Source organism: Paroedura picta, chromosome 12 (genome assembly GCF_049243985.1).
Source record: "Paroedura picta isolate Pp20150507F chromosome 12, Ppicta_v3.0, whole genome shotgun sequence".
NCBI lineage: Eukaryota > Metazoa > Chordata > Lepidosauria > Squamata > Gekkonidae > Paroedura > Paroedura picta.
In genome coordinates this window covers 4,276,089-4,295,484 of record NC_135380.1, presented here as the reverse complement: position 1 = coordinate 4,295,484, position 19,396 = coordinate 4,276,089, and the positions used below count along the sequence as shown (strand labels likewise).

Genomic DNA, 19,396 nt, shown 5'->3' with positions numbered 1-19,396 from the left:
AGGCGTTTCAAAGCAGCTTACAAATCCTTTTCCCCTTCTCTCCCCACAATGGACACCCCGTGAGGGGCTGAGAGAGTTCTAGGAGAACTGCATTGTGAGAACTGCTCTAACAGGACTGTGATCAGTCCAAAGTCACCCAGCCGGCTGCATGTGGAGGAACAGGGATTCAAACCCGGCTCTTCAGGTTAGAAGAACCATTCACAAGTATTCTTATTTTTGGTCACCCTCTGGGCTAGATGTCCTTCAGGGCTCAGGCATTGGGACAAGGTTGCCATCTTCTGGGTGAGGCCTGGAGATTTCCCAGAACTGTAGCCGATCTCCAGAAAACAGAAATTATTTCCCCTGGGGAAAAGGGCTGCTTTGGAGGGTAGGCCTCCCCAAAGCCCACCCCGCTTAAGTTGGTTTTGGCCATGCAATTTTCTTCAAGAGGGAGATGCAAGGAAATATTCCTTCTTCCCCCTGGAAGATGCCATCACCATAGAGTTGCCAACTCGAGATTTGGGGGTGGAGCTTGGGAAGGGAACTGTCTAGCGAGGGGAGGAAATTCTATGGCAATGCTCTTCCACGGTGTCCTCCTTGAAGCTGCCATTTTCTCCAGAGGGACTGATCATGGCAATGCCTGGAAAACTACCTGGAGGATGGCAACCTTACATCCTCATCTAATCTAATGCCAGGCCCTGTTTTGGAGGGTGATTCAATTTGGTGGGATGTGGGCTCCTGACAATCATGGCTAAGAAATGGGGAATGCCCCTCCCTCTAGGGAAAAAAAACCTGCAAATCCCCAAATACCTTGATATTCTTAGTAGGGATGCTGGCCTCCCGAGATCCTAGCAATGAATCTTCTGAGCAGGATCCACCAACTTCGCCTCCCAATTTTGCCCAACATGAAGTCTAGTTGCCCCTGAGCACTGTGCATCCTGGCTTTGTGAAAGGAGGCCAGGCCAGGCGAGGCTCTTTCATCGGCCTGCCCTCCGCACCCTCACCAACAGCCTCTCTTTCCCCTGTCCCTCTTTCCACACCTTGGTGCTGCCAGTCCCTACCCTACCCTCCCCTATCAAATTCAGGTTTCTCACCTTTCAGCTTGTCAGAGCCACACCCCTTCCCACTCTGCTTTCTTATCTCTCCCCTCCCCTCCCTCCCTGATCCTGCCTGCCTCCTCCTTGTTCCCTTTTTAGGGTCCTCGTTTTCCTCTCTGGCTCCAAAGTGCTTCGCCTAACCCTAACCCACCCCACAACGACTGACTGAAATAAAGGAATGAAAGGGAGAGGGCTCAGGAGGACAAGGAGATGGTTCTTGATAAACGCCACCCTCTCCTCCCCGGGTAGAACTCAAGTCACAGTGATATGGGGCGGTAGGGTTGGAGGATCGGGAGCCAACGGGAACTCAGGAGATCTTTGCCAAGGGAATTGGTTGCCTTGTGCAAGCCCTGCCTTAGATGGGAATTTTCGTTGGCACTACCAGGTCTCTGAGAACTGCAGATTAGTAGCAACTGGCTCAAGGAATTGGTGCCAGCAAAACAAGAATGTGTTGTCAGGCTAAAATAAGACTCCATGATGCAGCTGGAAGAGCTCTTCTGTGCAGATGGATGCGAAGGACCTCAATAGACAGGCCTTTGCCTCAGGCCTTGGAGAGCTGCTATCCATCCAGCGGGCTGCCGGAGCGAGGGTACGAGGCCTCTTCCCATAGCCCCGTCTGCAGTTTCCACATTTTGGGAATGGAGGGCTGGCAGTTTGTCTTCTGAGCAAGAAGCCAATGCTGGGTCCAGAGAAGCCCAACCGGGGAAGAGAAAAAGCCTTCAGAAGGCAGAGAAAGTGAAACTGGGACTGTTTCCTGGAGGGATGGAGAGGGAAAGAGGCAGGAGAAAGATCTGATGCAGCGCTGAAGGGAACGAAAGAGGATGGCAAAAGAAACCCCTCCAGGGTGGCAAGCCCAGATCTGGCGGAATTAAAATCGGCTGGCTTCCAGATGCGCACCCAAGAGGATTAATTAAACCAACACATGCTTAGTCCTCAGAGCCTTCAAAGGGGCTCCAAGGGACAGGGATGCATGTCAGGAGGTGGAAACCCTGCCATGATCCGGTCCGTTTGACAAGGCCTTATTCTGCAAAAAGAACAGTCGGCACCATACTGGGAGCGGGGGAAGTGCTCTTGCAATTGGGTGCTTCAGGAGGAATCCCAGAGATGGGGAGGTGGGGTTTGTGTCTCCTCAATGCCAGGACGGGGGACCGCCTGCCCACTCCCTAGAGCTCTATGGGGCAAGATTGGTGAATGCAATAGGCAGGGTAACTAAGACCTCTTCAGATTCGGCACCCAGGCAGTGCCATTCCGGAATCAGTGTAGTATGCATGATATCTCTTCTGTTGCATAATTTGTTTTACATCTGTCTCAGACACAGATGCGCTGCCTGCCAACCAGTGGATCCTAAGGAGATATTTAAAACAGTATAATAGTTAGAAAAGCCACAGACCTAGGCGGATCATGAAAGGGAGGGCAAGCAAAGTTGAGCCAGGGCTTGGCTCTCGTTTTCTTTTCATGCATGCTGGGGGGGGGATGGGATCTGATTACCTCTGGGGTCAGGAAGGAATTCTCCTGCAGGCCAAGTTAGCCAGGGAAATGTGGTGGTGGGGGGGAGGGAGGTAGCGGTGAATTTCTGCATTGTGCAATTGGTTGGACTAGATGACCCTGGAGAGCCCCCCAGCTCTGCTTTTCTGTCTCTAAAACAAATCCAACCCCTGTGCTATTTAGCATAGTTCTGGTTTTACTAGTCATAAGCTGGGGGCAGAGAGGAAAGAAGGGTGCTGATCTTTGCCCCAGTACTTATTCAGTTAACCTCCTGGCTCCAAAGATTTCCATAGCTTTTGCCTAATAGTGTTCCTCCCATACCTCTGCACCCATAAAACCTTTAAACCCGCTTCCTTTTTTTAACCAGAATGCACAAGACATAATTAACCAGCGGAACTCATTGCCACAGGATGGCTACTGGCTTTGGCAGCTTTAAAGGGGGATTAGACGAATTCACGGAGGAGACGGCTGTTTGGCACAAAGGCTAAATGGAACTTCCATGTTCTGGGGCAGTATACCTCTGACTATAGGTTGCTGCAAGCCTTCCAAGACCACTGTGGGAAACAGGAGGCAGGTATATGTGCCACAGGTCTCATCCAGCAGGGCTCTTGGGTAAGTTGTTCAGGGAGCTATCCAGAAAAAGGAGCCCCAGAACCACACTTCTGCAAAGAATAACCCTGAATCTCTCACGGATTTTGTGAGACGTACATATCGATCATGTGCACTGGAGCGCACAAAAGGAGAAGATGCTTCCCTTGAGGAATAGTTCAGCAAAAGGCCTTCCCATCCCTAAATCAAAGAGGACTTTCTAAAGGCAGTGCCTGCAAACCCTCTGGCTGGGAGGTGCCCATCTCTCTGAAAACAAACAAGGCCGACGCAACCTCGCAGCCCTGGCGGCACTGCGGCTGCACGCATGCCCTGCTCGCTGGTTAATCTAGACTAGATATGGTCTGCTCGTTCCCTTTTCGCTAGGGTTGCCAGGCAATGCCAGCAGCGGTGTGACAACTCTTCTGGAAAAACCCAGAAGCCATGTCCGGCATCTCTAGGAATGGCCGGAAACTCTGGTAAAACCAAAAATGTAGGGAGTTCAGCGATTGCGAGAGAGGGGTGAGATCACTTCCGGGGCTTCCCCCGGAAGTGATGTCACGCCATTGGCCCAGCAGCTATTTAATATATTTTTTTCTCCCAGCTGGAGGCGGAAATCAGGACCTGCCACTCCCTGCTTACTGCAGTCCAGTGTTCCCCTTCTTTCCCCCCCCATCTTTTTCATCGGTCTGATCCCTGATTATCTTTTTTGCTTAAATTGCAAATGCACTGCCAGCTCCCCACATGTGGACCGACAAAAGTCTAGGGAAGCTGCCCAGGGCTGCCCTCTTTAATTCCCTCCTCCCTCCTTTGCATTGAAGCCCCTTCCATTCTCGGCCTAGCACAGCCTCTCTCAACTTCTTTACCCTCGAGAAACCCCAGAAACATTCTTCAGGCTTCAAGAAACCCCAGACCCATCATTGGCCACTGTGGGAGGGGAGGATGGGTCACATCATCATCATCAATATATATAAAAGGTAAAGGTATCCCCTGTGCAGGCATCAGGTCATGTCTGACCTTTGGGGTGATGCCCTCTAGCATTTTCATGGCAGACTCAATACGGGGTGGTTTTGCCATTTCCTTCCCCAGTCATTTTACCAACCTCGAAAGGATGGAAGGCTGAGTCAACCTTGCTGGGATTGAACTCCCAGCCTCATGGTCAGAGCTTCAGAAAGCATGTCGGCTGCCTCATCACCCTGCACCACAATTTGACCCTTGTTAGTTCCTGTAAGTCAGAGAGAAGTCTTTTTCTCTTTGCAGCAAAATAAATCACCCACCAATTCTCTTTTCAAAATGTCCTTTGCATAAGAACAATATGGTGATCATGGGGGGGGGGGAGGAAGAAGTCCAAGGTCACTGTGCAGAGGCCCTTGGCTCACAATCTAGCCCCGTGCTGTTCCCTGACCAACTGCTGCCCTCTGCTTTCCGGCTCAAATACCAGCCCCGGGTGCCCCTGGCTTGGGGGATATCCTGATCCACCTGCAGTTATACACCTCCCCCCCCCCCCCGCCCCTGGGCCCTGACATGCAGCTCCAAAAGATGGATTTGCCCCACTCAGGACATGTGTGGAGCCTCTGAAGTCAGATTGGCACAAGCAACTCTGCATCTGGACTCAGGAGAAAGTCCCTGGAGGGGTTTCAGAGTGTGTTGTGTGTGTGCGTGCATTTTTTTTCTTTTTAAAGAGAGAGAGAGAGCTATACCTGTTTGTAGAGGCATCTGTTCTCTCCCCTGGCAGGTAGTTCCCACACGCTGCACACACAACCCCCCCCCCCCCCTTGCAGTCCAAAACCACCCTCACACGACGGGAGAAGATGTATTCTTCCCTGTTTACATCTCTCGTGGGGAGAACAAGCAGGAACAAGCACCGGGGCGATTGGCAAAGAGGTGAAATTTGATGTACATCGGCAGGGATCTCCAATCGCTCTCTCTGTGCTCTGCCACACCTTTCTCTTGGCTCCCAAACACGCAAGTTCCCGCCATCCGTTCGGAGCTGATGGGAAGAATCTTCCAGAATAGCAACATCTTCTTCTCAGCCCTTCCTCCCAATGACAGATTGATCTCTCCGCCGCGGGCCTGGAACTGACAGCGCCGAATAGCTAGATGTCAGGACGAGGCTGGAACCCTGGCCAGCCTCTGAGCTCTTCCTATCCCGGTGACCTCAGCCCTCGCCTTAATTTCCCCTCTGGACGCCAGCAGGAAAAACCTCGAACGACAGCTCGCCCCATTGAGTAAAGGAGGAAATAGTCATGGTGATTCATGTCCTCCTTCCGGGACTACAGCGTGCAGGATCTGGACAGGCCCGACCAGGAAAGAAGGTTGAGGCCTTTGCCTCAGGAGGAAGATTCTGGGGGAGCATTAAAAAGCTGCTTTACATTTTTTTTGTCTCCAGAAATTTAGGCTCTAGGTGAGACTTGGGCATCACCTTGAATTTCGGCTCATCTCCAGACTACAGAGATCAGTTGGAGAGAAATGGAGGCCTCGGAGGGTGGGCTCTCTTGCCTTGTACCCCACTGAAGTCGTTGTCCTTCCCAGGGTGTGCCCCCAAATCTTCAGAGGTTTCCCAACCTGGATTTGGCAGCCCCATCCTGCATCCCCTGCTGGTGGTGGGGGAGACCTGGGTACTCTAGAGCGCGTTGGTTATGGGTGCCGTGGGCTGCAGCATATCACAGGCCCTTCTTTGCATCAGAGCAGGCCTTGAACCCGCGGCCTTGAGTGTAACAGCCTGAAGGTTACACAGCACGACACCCCTAGCTAGAAAAACAGAGCTGCTGAAAAACAAGACTGGGCTGTAGGATCCGTCACCACATCAGGGAAGCGGGGGACGGGCGTGTGACTGGCCCTGCCCTCTAAACTACCAGGTTGGGTCACGTTCTTCGGGCTGCGTGTTTTCCTGGCCACAGCCAGCGCAGCCTTGTGGCTAAGAAGCCGAGGGACAAAACAGGGCCAGCCCTGTAATGAGGCAAGGTGTGGCGGTGGCCTCCGGTGGCAGCTGGCGGTGGGCGGCAGCCACCCCCCACCCCCCACTACAGCCTCACCCTTGGCTCCCTCTGCATATGGACACCTGTTGCTTCAAGAAGAAGAAGAAGAAGAGGAGAAGGGCTGGTTTTGGGTGACTTTCTTTTTACTACCCGAAGGAGTCTTACAAGCGGCTTATAATCACCTACCCGTCTTCTCCCAGACTCGGACACCCTGGGAGGTAGGTGAAGCTGAGAGAGCTCTGAGAGAAGAGCTGTAAGAGGACTGTGCCTGGCCTGAGGTCACCCAGCTGGCTGCCTGTGAAGGAGGAGTGAGGAATCAAACCCAGTTCTCCAGATTTGAGGTGATGGCTCTTAACGGTTTCAGGCGGAAGTGATTGTCCCAGTCATTGGGGGAAATAACCCAGAGCTGAACGGGATCAGGTGAATCAACCCCGCAATGCAGTTTTTCTGAGCGGACCATGTTCTGTTGCAGAGAAGGCAACGTGAAGCTGGTTTTTATACCCTCTTTTTCACTGCCCAGAGGAATCTCAAAGCTGCTTCCAGTCACCTTTCCTTCCCCTCCCCACAACAGATACTCTATGAGGTAGGTGAGGCTGAGAAAGCCCTGAGATTACTGCTCGGTCAGAACTGAAGTATCAGGATTGTGACTGGCCCAAGGTCACCCAGTTGGCTGCATGTGGAAGAGTGGGAATCAAACCCGGCTCTTCTTTCTCCAGAAGGGAAACTAATAAGACCAATCAGGGACCTTTACAAAGGAGCTGTCACGGTCAAATATCCACATCAACAACTCAACCCCCCACCCTCAAACAAAGTTCTACAAAAGAAGAAAGCTGCTTTTGCCAAGGGAGGAGGAACAAGGGCAGCTTTCCTAGGGTGGGGTGGGGGACTACCAGTGGCTCACCACCACCATCAGGAAGGTCTCACCCCCCCCCCCCCCAACTTTGGACAGCAGGGCAGACAGCAAAGGGTACGAACTGAATGTGCAGGTGGGTTCACCCGGTAGGAGCTCAGAGCCTTATCAAGAACATCTCCCGTGGATATTTTCTTTGCTAACGACATCTGTCAAAGGGAGTCAAGGCCAGTGCAGGTGTGTTTCTTGACAAACACTTGCTTATCTCCAAGGCAGACATGAGTCAACGCATGGATACATGTCGAGATGGGAACACCAAAGGCATGAACAAAAGCATCATTGACAGTGAATCTCAGCCAGAGGAATGGGCTCACTTCTTGGAAGATGCTCGGGTGGAAAAATCCAGATTGGGATCGATTTCAGTTCCCCCCACCCTAGCTGTGCCAAGAAGAGTGAGGACCGAGTCTTACACGGGGGGGGGGGGAGCAGACAGCGGGGGCTGCTGTCTGCATGTCCATCAGCAACTTAATTGGGTGTACATGTGGGGATATGAAGAAGTAACGTTATAATACATCCTCAATCTCATCCTGACCTGAGTGTAGTCTCCGTGGGGCTTTTTACCCAGTCCAAGTTTGAATGAATCCCTCCCGTCTACACTGAATTCAATTTGCATTTTTTATTTTGGGTGCTTTTAATTTCCCCTCTGCAACAAGAGGCAAATCTCTGCTGAGAGAAGTTAGGGCTTCTGGAGCGCAGTCACTTTAAGGGAAGCCTTGCAACTGGGAATCAGGAAGTCTTTGAACTGAAGCCCTGGCCAATCAGGGGAGACTTCTTTGCCACAGTGTTGGAGGCAGAGTTATTTCGCAAAGAGCAGAGATCTACACATTTACTCATGGCCGATAGGGGTGTCAAATCCCCCCTGGACACCGATAGTCCGATGGGGGGGGGTTAGGATTGTCAATTGTACAATGGGGGGGGGGGTTAGGATTGTCAGATCTAGGTTGACACTGTGACTGGCCCAAGACCACCCAGCCAGCTGCATGTTGATGAGTGGGGAATGAAACCCAGCTCTCCAGATTGGAATCTGCCACTCTAAATCATGACACTATACTGGTCTACCCTGTGTTGAATTGTGGCAGAGTCATATGGCAAATAAAAGTTTTTCTGAACTGTGCCCTTTATATTGGACGGGGGGATGTTTTACTCCCCCCCCCCCCATAACTCCATGCACTTAGAAAACTAGCATGTCAGGAAGAAGGGTACATACACCATTGCCCTAATGCACAGGGAGGGTTTTTTTTTAATTGAAAGAATTTGCACACATAACATCCAGCTTGGAGCCTCAAGTGCATTCCAGGAAAAGCCTCACCACCTGATTCAGCGGCTTGTATCAACGGGTTTCCTTTCTGTTGATGATAGATAAATCAGCAGCCGCATTATCGGGATGGTTCTTCTGGGATGGGCTCCACTGCCTTGTAGCAGTGACTCAGATCCCATGTTTGCCACGTAGATTTATTTACTGATTGATCGGAAGTATTGGGCACATAATGCATTTTTTAAAAATGCTGTCAAAGAAAGCTTGTGTGTGTGGGGGGGGGGGGAGGTTAAGCCATTTTAAAAGAGATAAATGCATTAAATGGTGAAGGAAGGTCCCCAGTAGGCACGCGGTTAGAATTTTGGCTCTCCTTTTTCTGTCCTGCTGTTGCATTTGCTACCAGATTCTTTTTTAAATAAGTGTTCATGTTAGATCAAAGATTTTTAAAAATCCGGTAAGGTATATGCTGATTGTGGTCTTTGGTTGCTCTTCAAGGTGTGGCTGGGGATCTCCCAGATTGGGGGGGGGGGGTGGTGGACCCTGGGAAGGGCAGGGCTTGGGGAGGAGAGGGGAGGGGCTTCAATGGGATAAAATGTCAGTCCATCTTCCAAAGCAGCCCTTTCCCCCAGGTGAATTGACCTCTGTTGCCTGGAGACAGGATGTAATCTCAGGAGATCTTCAACTATCACCTGTAAATTGCTTGTATGCCCTCTCCCCCATGCCATTATACAGCCCCTCCCCATTTTATCAATACATGGGATGCCACTAAAAAGCACTCCTTCTCCCCACAGGCTATTTGAAGCTGGGAAGGCCTCTTCCTCTCTGTGTGTGCCATGGCTGGGCATACCAGGGGGCAGAGTTCCTGGCATGGGGCCCACAACACTACATTGGTTGTGCAGACTCAAGAAGTATCCAGAGGAAGGAGTGATTTAACCTGGATGCCGCACACTGTCGATGGGAGCCAGCCAGTGTGTCTGTCTCATGCGAATGCTGGCAGAAGGGGGGGAAATTGCTCTGGTTCCCCAGGTGTCAGGAGCTCTTCTGCCTGGCATTTGGTTGAGGTTGACCCAAACTAGCATCTTCCACTGGGCCCCCGAGCCTCTCTCCCATGAATTTCAAACATCTTGAACTGGCCAGTTATGGGTCCAGCAGGATGCTGCGATTATGAATTTACTGTTCTGACAGGTTATGACTGTTCTATTGTTATTTATGGTGATCGATTTTCTCTGTATTCTTCCTGTTCCTCTATGTTTCATGCGAACCACCCTGAGCTCCATGGGAGGGTGGCATATAAACAAACAAACAAACAAACAAACAAACAAATAAATAAAATGACGTTCAGATCACACAAGCACTGTACATGGGCAAGTAAAAGCCTTCGAATTCACAGTCTTACCTGTCTGTTGAAATCCAGGCCGTTTCGGTCATTTCCTAGAAGAGAGTGAAAAAATGCAAAACTTTAATTAGGGCTAGATCAAGAAAAACGCACAGGGGATTTGTGAGGGCTAGATCAAGATAAGAGGTCGCCATATTAGTCCCTCGGTGGCAGTAGAAAGGAGCAAGAGTCTGGGAGCAGCTTAAAGACACACAAAATTTGTGGCAGGGTTTAAGGTGCTCCCAAACGCTTGCTCTTAATTAGGGCTGTTATTTTAGCAACTCTGGTGTTGGTAAAGGAATAGGGACCATGTTGGTAAAGGAATAGGGACCATGTTGGTAAAGGAATAGGGACCATGGCCTGCTCTACACCTTCTAAGATAGGGGTGACCAAACTGCAGCTCTTCTGATGCCCATGGACTACAGTTACCATGAGCCTCTGCTAGCAGCGGCTCATGATAATTGTAGTCCATGGACTTTGGAAGAACCACAATTTGGAGTGCCCCCCCCTCCCTGATCTAAGGTACCATGTTTAAATGAACACACATGAAGCTGCCTGAGTCAGACCATGGTGTTTTCCCCCCCAAGTTTGGGTCAGCTTGCTTTTAGGTTTCTGTTGCCTGAGCCCTTTTGCACCGTTCATTGGATGCTCCATCCTGTTGACCACACTTGATTTACTCCAGGGGTCTCGAACCTCTTTGAGTCCCTGGGCACCTTTGGAGTCCTCACACAGGGCGGTGGGTGCAACCACAGAATGGCTGCCCCAGGAGATGGAGCCATGCACACAGGGGAAGAGGGGTCCACTGGGAAAGAAGAATGGGGAGAATGAAAACAGCCCTGTGGGGGCAGATGCACCTGAAATGTTATTTGCAACTGCACAGCCCATTGGATCTCCAGTGACCAATCAGGAGCCTTGCTTGGTGAGAGCCCTAGGTGGCCCCACCCACTTTCCAAAACATGGTGCCCATGGCCACTGTGTTGGGGACCCAAACTTACTTCCTGTAATCGGCCTTGAGTGGGACCGAGAAAGGCAGGCGACAAATAAACAACCTCCCTTTCTAAGCTACTAGTGTTTGGATCCGCAGCCAGCGTGGTGTGTGTGTGTGTTTTTAGGGGGGCAGTGGAGCTTGAAATGAAGTTGGAATCGGCTTTCACTTGTCCTTCCACTCTTTTGTCCACATGACGGAAGCAAAGTTGCAGAGGTACCGCCAGGGCCAGACTCTGGAGCAGAAGTCCAAGAAGTCCCCAGCTCGTAGGCTCAGTGTGGGAGTCCCACAAGGAAGACGGTAGCTGTATAATAATTACAATATAATAACTTTTATTTGTGTAATAAAGTTGATCTTTGAAGCGGACAGAATCATAGAGGTGGAAGGATCCCTCTGAGGTAAGGGGTAGTCAAACTGCGGCCCTCCAGATGTCCATGGACTACAACTCCCATGAGCCCCTGCCAGCAAACGCTGGCAGGGGCTCATGGGAGTTGTAGTCCATGGACATCTGGAGGGCCGCAGGTTAACTGTCCTGTTGCCAGTTTCTTAACTATCTTCTAATGAAATCTCATTCCCGAGTGGGAGATAAATAATTATTATTTATCCGTTCCGCTTTGGAGAACAAGAGAGTTCACATTTCTTATCTCGCTGACTCTCATAGCAAAACCTGCAAGCTAGGGGAGGCAGGTTCCAGCGAAGCGTTACGGACTCCTCCTGTCAGTTGGCGCACGGGATGAGAACTTTGTGCCACACGTGCTACGCAGGGAGAAGAGGCAAGAGCCATGCCTGATGTTTTTGCATCTCCAGGCTGTCCCAGGATGGCAGGTGCGGGCTCCGTGGTAAAAACCACCCTGCTTGTAGGGGTATTTTTATTTATCTATTTATTTCTTAAATTTATAGACCGCCGTTCCCAGCTGGGCTCACGGTGGTTCACAAGTAATAAAAGAATAAAAGTACAATAAAACCCCATAATTTCCCTCATAAAATACTATTCATTCCAATTAATACCAAAACCACTAACTGGCCACCTCACGAGAAGGAAGGACTCCCTGGAGAAGAGCCTAATGCTGGGAGCGATCGAGGGCAAAAGAAGAAGGGGACGACAGAGAACGAGGCGGCTGGATGGAGTAACCGAAGCACTCGGTGCGAACTTAAATGGACTCTGGGGAATGGTGGAGGACAGGAAGGCCTGGAGGATCATTGTCCATGGGGTCGCGATGGGTCGGAGACCCACACATTGGCCACCCCTGCCCTAATGTTTTAAAAAATCTCCCTGCGTGCAATAATCTGGTAGCTCACGGAGAACCATTTTGCTTTGGCCTAGCCCTGTGAAGCTAGTTTCTAAAATGCAAGGAGCTTTTCTTTTCTTTATTTAAAAAAAGGGGGAAATCGTTAAAGCTACGACGCCTCTTCCCTGCAATCTGAAGTTGGTACAGTCCACAATCCGACCTCCTCAGTCCAACCAACGTAAGCGTGGGTAGGCGTGCGACCTCAAAGCAAACAGTAATTATTACATCACATTTTTAACATAACACCACTGTTCTCTTGCCGTTTATCTAACTCTTTAACTGGGAGCCTTCTGAATAAAAAGCAAGGGTGCATAATGCAAAGACCGGAGCATGGGCGGTTTCTGTGTCCAAGGAGATATTTTGGAGCCCCATCCTGCTATGCGCTGGGCAAAGGCTGTGCATACCAAAAACCCTGGCCTCTGTCCATTGAATTGATCTGAGGCAAGCCAGGACAAGACGAGGGAGAAGAGACAGGCAGAGGAGGGTGGGAAAAGATTACCATCGGCACCTTTTGCACAACTCCCATGTATCCTGAAGATAGGGTTTTGTTTTTGAAAAAGAAACCCTGTCAACAACGTTTTGCATTGACAAACAAAGAGGGGGCCGGATTCTGAAATGCCCTGCACCTGGCGCTCCCAGATTGCAAAACAAGCGCTAACCGTTGTTTTGGTAAGGCGCCTCCGGAAACCTGCTCAAGAGGAATGGAACCAGAGCTAGGAATCCTCAGCGATGCTCCCCGGGATCTTTGGTGCGCTCGGGAGAACTTCCCATCGCGTTCAGCCCTCCCCAGCAGTTTGGTGCAACAGGACGGCAGCAGGCTGGAAAAGAGCCAAGTCCACAAGGTGATAAGGGAAGACGCCCTTGAGCACCAGCACAATCGCCACATGCAGGCCGTGCATGCATTGCACACTCCGAGCATGGAACAATGAGGCTGAACCAGTAGCATTTGCCAGTGTGCAGGCAGCCTTGAGACGGTGGCACACCGGAAGTCTGAGCTGTCTGTGACTCTTTTGAAACGCAAAATAGGTTCTGCAATAGTGTGATAACACTGCAGTCTTTAGCATAGAACAAGGATGTGCTGGTGTGCCTTCAGCAGTCTGTTTATTTCTGTCTAGCCTGCCGTCCTTGCCTTGGAGTGTCAGACTAGGATCTGGGAGAGCCAGGTTCGAATCCTCCTCTGCCATGGAAGCATGGCGGGTGACTTTGGGGCCAGTCACACACACCCAGCCTGGCCTACTTCACAGGGTTGTTGTGAGGATAAAATGGAGGATGAATAGGAGATGTCAGCCATTTTTGGCTCCCTGCTTGAGAGGACTGCAGAGTATAAATGGAATCTTATTTATTTATGTATGTATTTATTTATTGTATGGCGGACTTACACGCCGGAAGCATTTAATAATATATGTGGCCAAGTAGGTGCAACGGTTATGCAGACAGATTGGGCCCTCCCCCTAAATACTAACATCTAAGTTTTCAATCCACTCCATCACAGTTGGGGACAGTTCAGGGAGCTCCGTCACATCTCCTTCGAAAGCACGATGTTCACACCCCTGGGTCAAATGGAAAATAGTTTGACGCACTGCATCACAACTGCAAGCAGAGCCTTGTTCCATTTCAACAGCTGGTCTGCACAACTGCCCAAGCCTGTTCGTATTCTACTAGCCGTCTTCCGTACTTTAGATGGTGAGTCAAGTGCAAATAAATAAATAGGCGAAAAGCTGCCTATGAAACATGGGACGGGAGTGTATCCCTCCCCTTCATAAACACTCCTGGAAGGGAGCACTTCCCCACTCACCCAAAAACTGTGCACCTTACACATGAACACTGACACTGATAAAGCAGCCTTCTTCTGAGTCAGATACCCGGAGCTATCAAGCCCCCTGGCTCTCGGGGGGGGGGAGGGTCTCAGGCAGAGAGATCTTCCACTCCACCTGGGGACTGAATGCGAGTCCTTCTGCATTCTAAGTGGAGGCTCTTCTACCGAGCCACGGCTCTTGCCTCTAGATTGGGGACTGCAAGATGGCAGAGCTAAGCTATTTGTTTGCCCCCACTCTTCAGTTCTTTGCTGCATCACAGCTTTGGCCTGGTACCACTGTGCATCATGGCTCAACTAGGAGGGAGGGAGGAGGGGTGGTTTGTCAGGCAAGGGGTGGGTGGGATGGCCAGTGCAATCGCTGTGGTGTTGATCCTTCTGTGCCAGCGTGACCTTGGGAAAGGAGGGGGTAGGTGGGGGCATTATCAGCAGCAAGTGGCATGGGGACAGGGTGTGAGGGGGTGCCACCCTTGCCAGTTTTCAGGCTCACCACACCTTTCCCCCACCCTCATGCAGTCACCCACAGGACACCCGTGCATTCTGGAAGGCTGCAATCCCACAGAAGTGTCTGAAACCGCAGAGGCCTTTCGGGGGTCTTTTGAAAAACAAGAGTCGCTATAGAGCTGTAGCGCTGTGAGCTCTAGCAACGAGGGACATCTTTAAAAGCCCTCCAGCGCTGCAGCAGGAAAAACAGCAACTATAGAGGGCCGGGGACAGGAAAAGGGCACTGATGTCGGCGGGGACTTTGCAGATTTACCCTTTGGCATCCAGATTTATTTATTTATTTATATTTATAAACCGCCTTCCCCTGAGGCTTAGGGCAGTTTACATAGAACGTAGAGCAATACAAGGACCTTAGTTTTTCCGTAACGTATAGATAACTACAACAATAACAATATTAAAATAACTGTAACAAAGGTAACAATGCAAACAGGACTAGGGGCAGAATGAATAAGTGGATTTCTGGGTGGGAGGGTGGGAGGGTGGGAGGGAGCAGGGGACCTGGGGATATTCCTGGTTTCGCTCGGCCTCAGCCAAATGCCTGCCGGAAGAGCTCCCTTTTGCAGGCCCCGCAGAACTGTTTTAGATGAGAAAGCCGTACTCCCCAAAAGGTCAGACCAAAGCTGGAATGGAAAAGACACGAGGAAGACATGAGAGGTGCATGGGATGCCTGAAGCAAGCAAGCCAACAAACAACAACAAGAATCCTGCTCCAGTTTGAAGATACTGGAATGAAATGCAAGGGAATATGCCAAATATATTTAAATCCCCCCCTTTCAAGGATCTGGTTTGTTTCCCAGCCCACCGTACGCTACTGATTCTTTAGGATGGAAGTAATCACAACATCACCGATTGCTAAATTTTTCTACTGTGTCATCAAGCTTAATAGATAGACAATTACATGCTTTAGCTGCACGGTTGCATCAGTAGCTACTGCTCCTATTCCTTGTCATTATTAGTGGCTGTTTTTGTCGCGGCTGCTGTTGCTCAAGAGTCCAGGGGTAGTCAAACTGCGGCCCTCCAGACTGCCCATGGACTACAATTCCCATGAGCCCCTGCCAGTGTTCGCTGGCAGGGGCTCATGGGAATTGTAGTCCATGGACATCTGGAGGGCCACAGTTTGACTACCCCTGCTCAAGACCATAGTCGTAACAGCAGAGAAGAAAAGAAAGGGGATCGCTACAATGCACAGACCGCTATTCCCATAATTCAACACCACGAGTGTGAACATGAGCAACCAGTGAGATGGATTAAAATTTAAATGTCCCACAGAAGCCCAGGGTATTTATGTATTCATTTATTTATAGTTTTATTTATATGCCGCCCCTCTCTGGAGGGACTAGGGACGGCTTACACCAGTCAAGAAAAACCCATACAAAAGTAAAGTTAAAATACAAATGAAACCAGTAAAACCTAACTTCAACGCTCCTAAGGGGTTTGATCGCTTTAGGGCTCATGGGTTTTATATAGGGGGCTTTTATGGGTTTTTTTATGTTTGTAAGCTGCTGCGGGTCTTTGGAAAGTGGCAGGATATAAGCTCAATAAATAAATAAATAATGAACAATTAAATAAATAATTCAACCCAGCTCTGAAGATGTCCAGTTACTGGCCAGACTCAGAGTGAAGGATAATAGGGGTTCAGCTTGCTTGGGGGCCTCTTGGGTGGTCGTGGTGATCCCTGACCACAACCAAATGCCTGGTGCAAGAATGCTGTCTTACAAGCCCGCTGGAACTTGGAAAGCTGATGGCATTTCATCCCACCAGGTGGGAGCCAGGGCTGAAAAGACCCTGGCACTGGTCAAGGCCAATTGCATCTCTCGGGGCTAGAGATCGCCAGCCAGGAGTGGCTGAATGAAGAGCCTTTGGGGGATGTATTTGGAGAGGCCGTTCCTCAGGTACACAGGTCTCAGACTGTGCAGGTTCTTAACGGTTAAGATCAGCATCTTAAACCTGATCCAGAATTCAGCTGGCAACCACTGCGGCTGTTGTACAGGCACTCTCCGTGTGGTCCTTGAAGGGAGCCGAGCAGCAGCATTCTGGGCCAGCTGCAACTTCCAGGTCAAGGATATGGGAAGGCCCATGTAGAATGAGTTACAGTAGTCTATCCTGGAGGTGACCGTTGTGTGGATGTTATTAAGAACATTGCCTGACAAATTACCAAAAGACGTGGGGGAGATATTTGAATATATAGTTGACAGCAGCTACAATTATTTATGCAGCAAAATGGAAATCAGACATCCATCCAAGCTTAGAAGAATGAGGAAATAAACTTGCAGATTAGCTGGTAATGGCAAAATGAACATCATATCTGAAAAAAATATATCAATTTTGAAATTTGAGGAGCGTATTATGAAAGGAGATAAATTTAGAATGCGAAGCAATCTAAAATGGTATATAAATTCATAGCAATGTTACAGAATGAGAACAAAAATTGAATACAAATGAAGAAAGTATTGGGATTCAAATAATATTTTTAAATTTCTGATTCTCTGTTTGATTGTGAGATGTATAATGGTTTCTTTTCTGGGTCATAGTTAATATGTTATAGCTGATGTCTAGAGGTGATGAGGTGTGTAATATGGAATAGCAATGAAAATGAATAATATAGTGGTAAAAGAGACTACTTATAACTTTTGGAAGTTGGAGTATCTGTAGTGGGGGGTTATTGTAAAAATTATGATGAGAAAGAAATTAGGGAGAATTTTTTTTGCTTGTCTGTTTTATATACCCTGAATTGTAGAGTAATTTTTTAATAACATGATTTGCAACATATAACCCTTTTTGTATCCCTTTTAGATTTCTTTTTCTTTCAGAACTAAAAATAATAATTTCCCCCCAAAAAACTCCACCCCAAAACAAACGAATTCTGCTCTGGTTGGATGCCAAAATGAAAACAAACAAACATTGGGTTTAAAAGCAACCCAAATTCTAATTGCTTTCAAGAGGGAAAATTTCAAAACTGAACCGTCCAAAATGATTGCCATTTCTTCCTGCAGACTAACAGCTGCGTAGCCTAGCAGGCAGGTGCCGGGGCCAAAATCTATATTTACCCCACCTCTAAGATGCTTTGCACACACACAAAATATTATTGCAACTTGGGCAAAACTTTTCGCCTCCTTTGAGCCCCAGCAAAAATTTCCCCGAGGGAAAAATACAAATTAATAACGCTGCTCTGTTTTTCCTTATCCAGCACCTGCAGCTGCATTCTTCTATTTACCAAATCTATCGATGGACTGGCCATTTAATTTATAGGGAAATTTCCTGGGGGGGCCACTCCCCTGATGGGCCACCAGCAGTCCTGAGCAAGCCAGGCCAAGCCCCGGCAGCTCTGCCCAGCCCTCGGGGGCCATGTGGCTCAGACTCCGTTTAAGCATATGTATGGGAACGAAACCAAGAAGAATCTGAAAGTCAATTTCCCCTGACGAAGCTGCGCACGAAACATGCCAGGGTTGTTCGGTTATTCAAGATTCCTTCCCTTCTGCATCTGTTGTTTCATCTTCTCTGTTTTGCCTCACTTTTCTCGTCACACCCCCTTATTGGCAGAGCCAGTGGCTTTTCCTGTGGTCATGTATGGATGCGAAATCTGAACCTTAAGGGAGAGTATGCATGCAGATCTTTATTACGGTATACAGCAGAAGAGTACAAACGGGAAAAATACAGCATGTATCTGCCAAAGTATACCACTCAAGTACAACCAGGTCTGTGCGTATGCAAGTAAATTATTTAGTAGTGAGATTTATGACAAAAATTAGAACTAAAATCGAAATTGTCAAGAGCGAAGTAAGAATGGGCTTTTGGCCAGTTAAACAGTTCCCTGTGCCCTGTTTTTCAGGTGGGTTCTGTTTCCTTTCCATGTTCCCACCTCACTGGATTGGGCCCACTCCCCAGCATGCTGCGCAGCCACCAGCGCGGCTGGATCCCAGCGATGCGCCAGAGGGAGCGTTCGCTTCCCTCCCCCGCGGGACTGGCAGCCAGCAGGCATGGCCCGACTTTGCAAACTTGGCACTCACTCTGCGACTTCGCCTGGAGAGGTTTCTCTGGGGAGGGGGGGGGCAAGGCAGAGAGAGAAACCTGCAGCAGTTCCAGGAAGAAATTTTGTTTTGTTGCTCCTCAGTCCCCTCCCCAGAAGTTCTTGCGTATCGTTCAAAAAACAAATTAAACGAAGACTACCAGCCGTGGCAGATACTTATAAACAGCCTCCCCTCCTATAGGGAATACCCAGCACTACACTTCTCATCCACGCAGCTCCCCACGGTTGGCCCTACAACAGCACGTCCCCCTCTTCCCAACGACTCTCAGCATATCTCAATAATTAGGTTTCTAGTCCTCATGGCAGATGAACATGCTGGGAGAAAAAAACTCACACACACCAGTCTATTCAGTGACAAAGGATGTCATTCTCCAGGTGTCCGTTACTATGTTTGCCCATGCTGAGTTGAACCCAGATTGTTATTTCTGTAAAGCCCTTGCCTCTGTCCAACATTTTCATTGTGTTGTATAGGAAGGCATAGCCCATCCTCTACTCATATAGGTGGTCTTGCAAGTCCCATTTCATTGCCTGACGAAACGTGCAGTGCGGCACATGAAAGCTTGCGCACTGAATAAAACCTAGTAGGTCTTAAAGGTGCCATTGGGCTCAAACCTTGTTCTCCTATGGGAATGAATATTGATCACACGGCCAGCACAGGGCTGGGAGTGGTGTGGTTTAGGAATTCCCTGAAGGAAAACTCCAGAGCCCCTGGAAGGCCTGCCACCCACGTGCACGCCCCACTGGCTGGGAAGAGATCCTGATTCAGTCCCTCCCAAAGTCTTGGACGGGAAAACTCATGGAAAACGCACCCTGAAAGCTAGCCGGTATGATGAAACACAGCCCGGAGCCCCATACCTTTCCTAGCAACAGAGGTACATCAGAGATGCACAGCTGTTCTTAGCAGGGTTGCCGGCCTCCAGATAAGGTCTGGAGAGGGCTGTCAACCTCCAGGTGGTAGCTGGAGACCTCCTGGGATTAGAACCTGTTGCCAGCCAGATTAGGCCATTTCCTCCAGCACCCTGTTTCCAAGAGTGGCGATTTAGAACCTTCCGGAGAACCCTCAAAACAAAGTGTGAAGGCTTCCTGGGCCCAGCACAGGACTCAGAGGTACACTG

At 49.5% G+C, this 19,396-nt stretch overlaps 1 protein-coding gene across 1 annotated transcript in view; it reads right to left on the bottom strand.

Annotated features, from left to right (window-relative positions):
* The window catches only part of POU2F3 (POU class 2 homeobox 3), a 53,854-nt gene that overhangs the window by 29,131 nt on the left and 5,327 nt on the right, over positions 1-19,396 (bottom strand). The window contains exon 2 of the mRNA XM_077305454.1: positions 9,686-9,720. The gene's annotated coding sequence lies outside the window, so the exon portion shown is untranslated. The remainder of the gene's footprint in view (positions 1-9,685; positions 9,721-19,396) is intronic.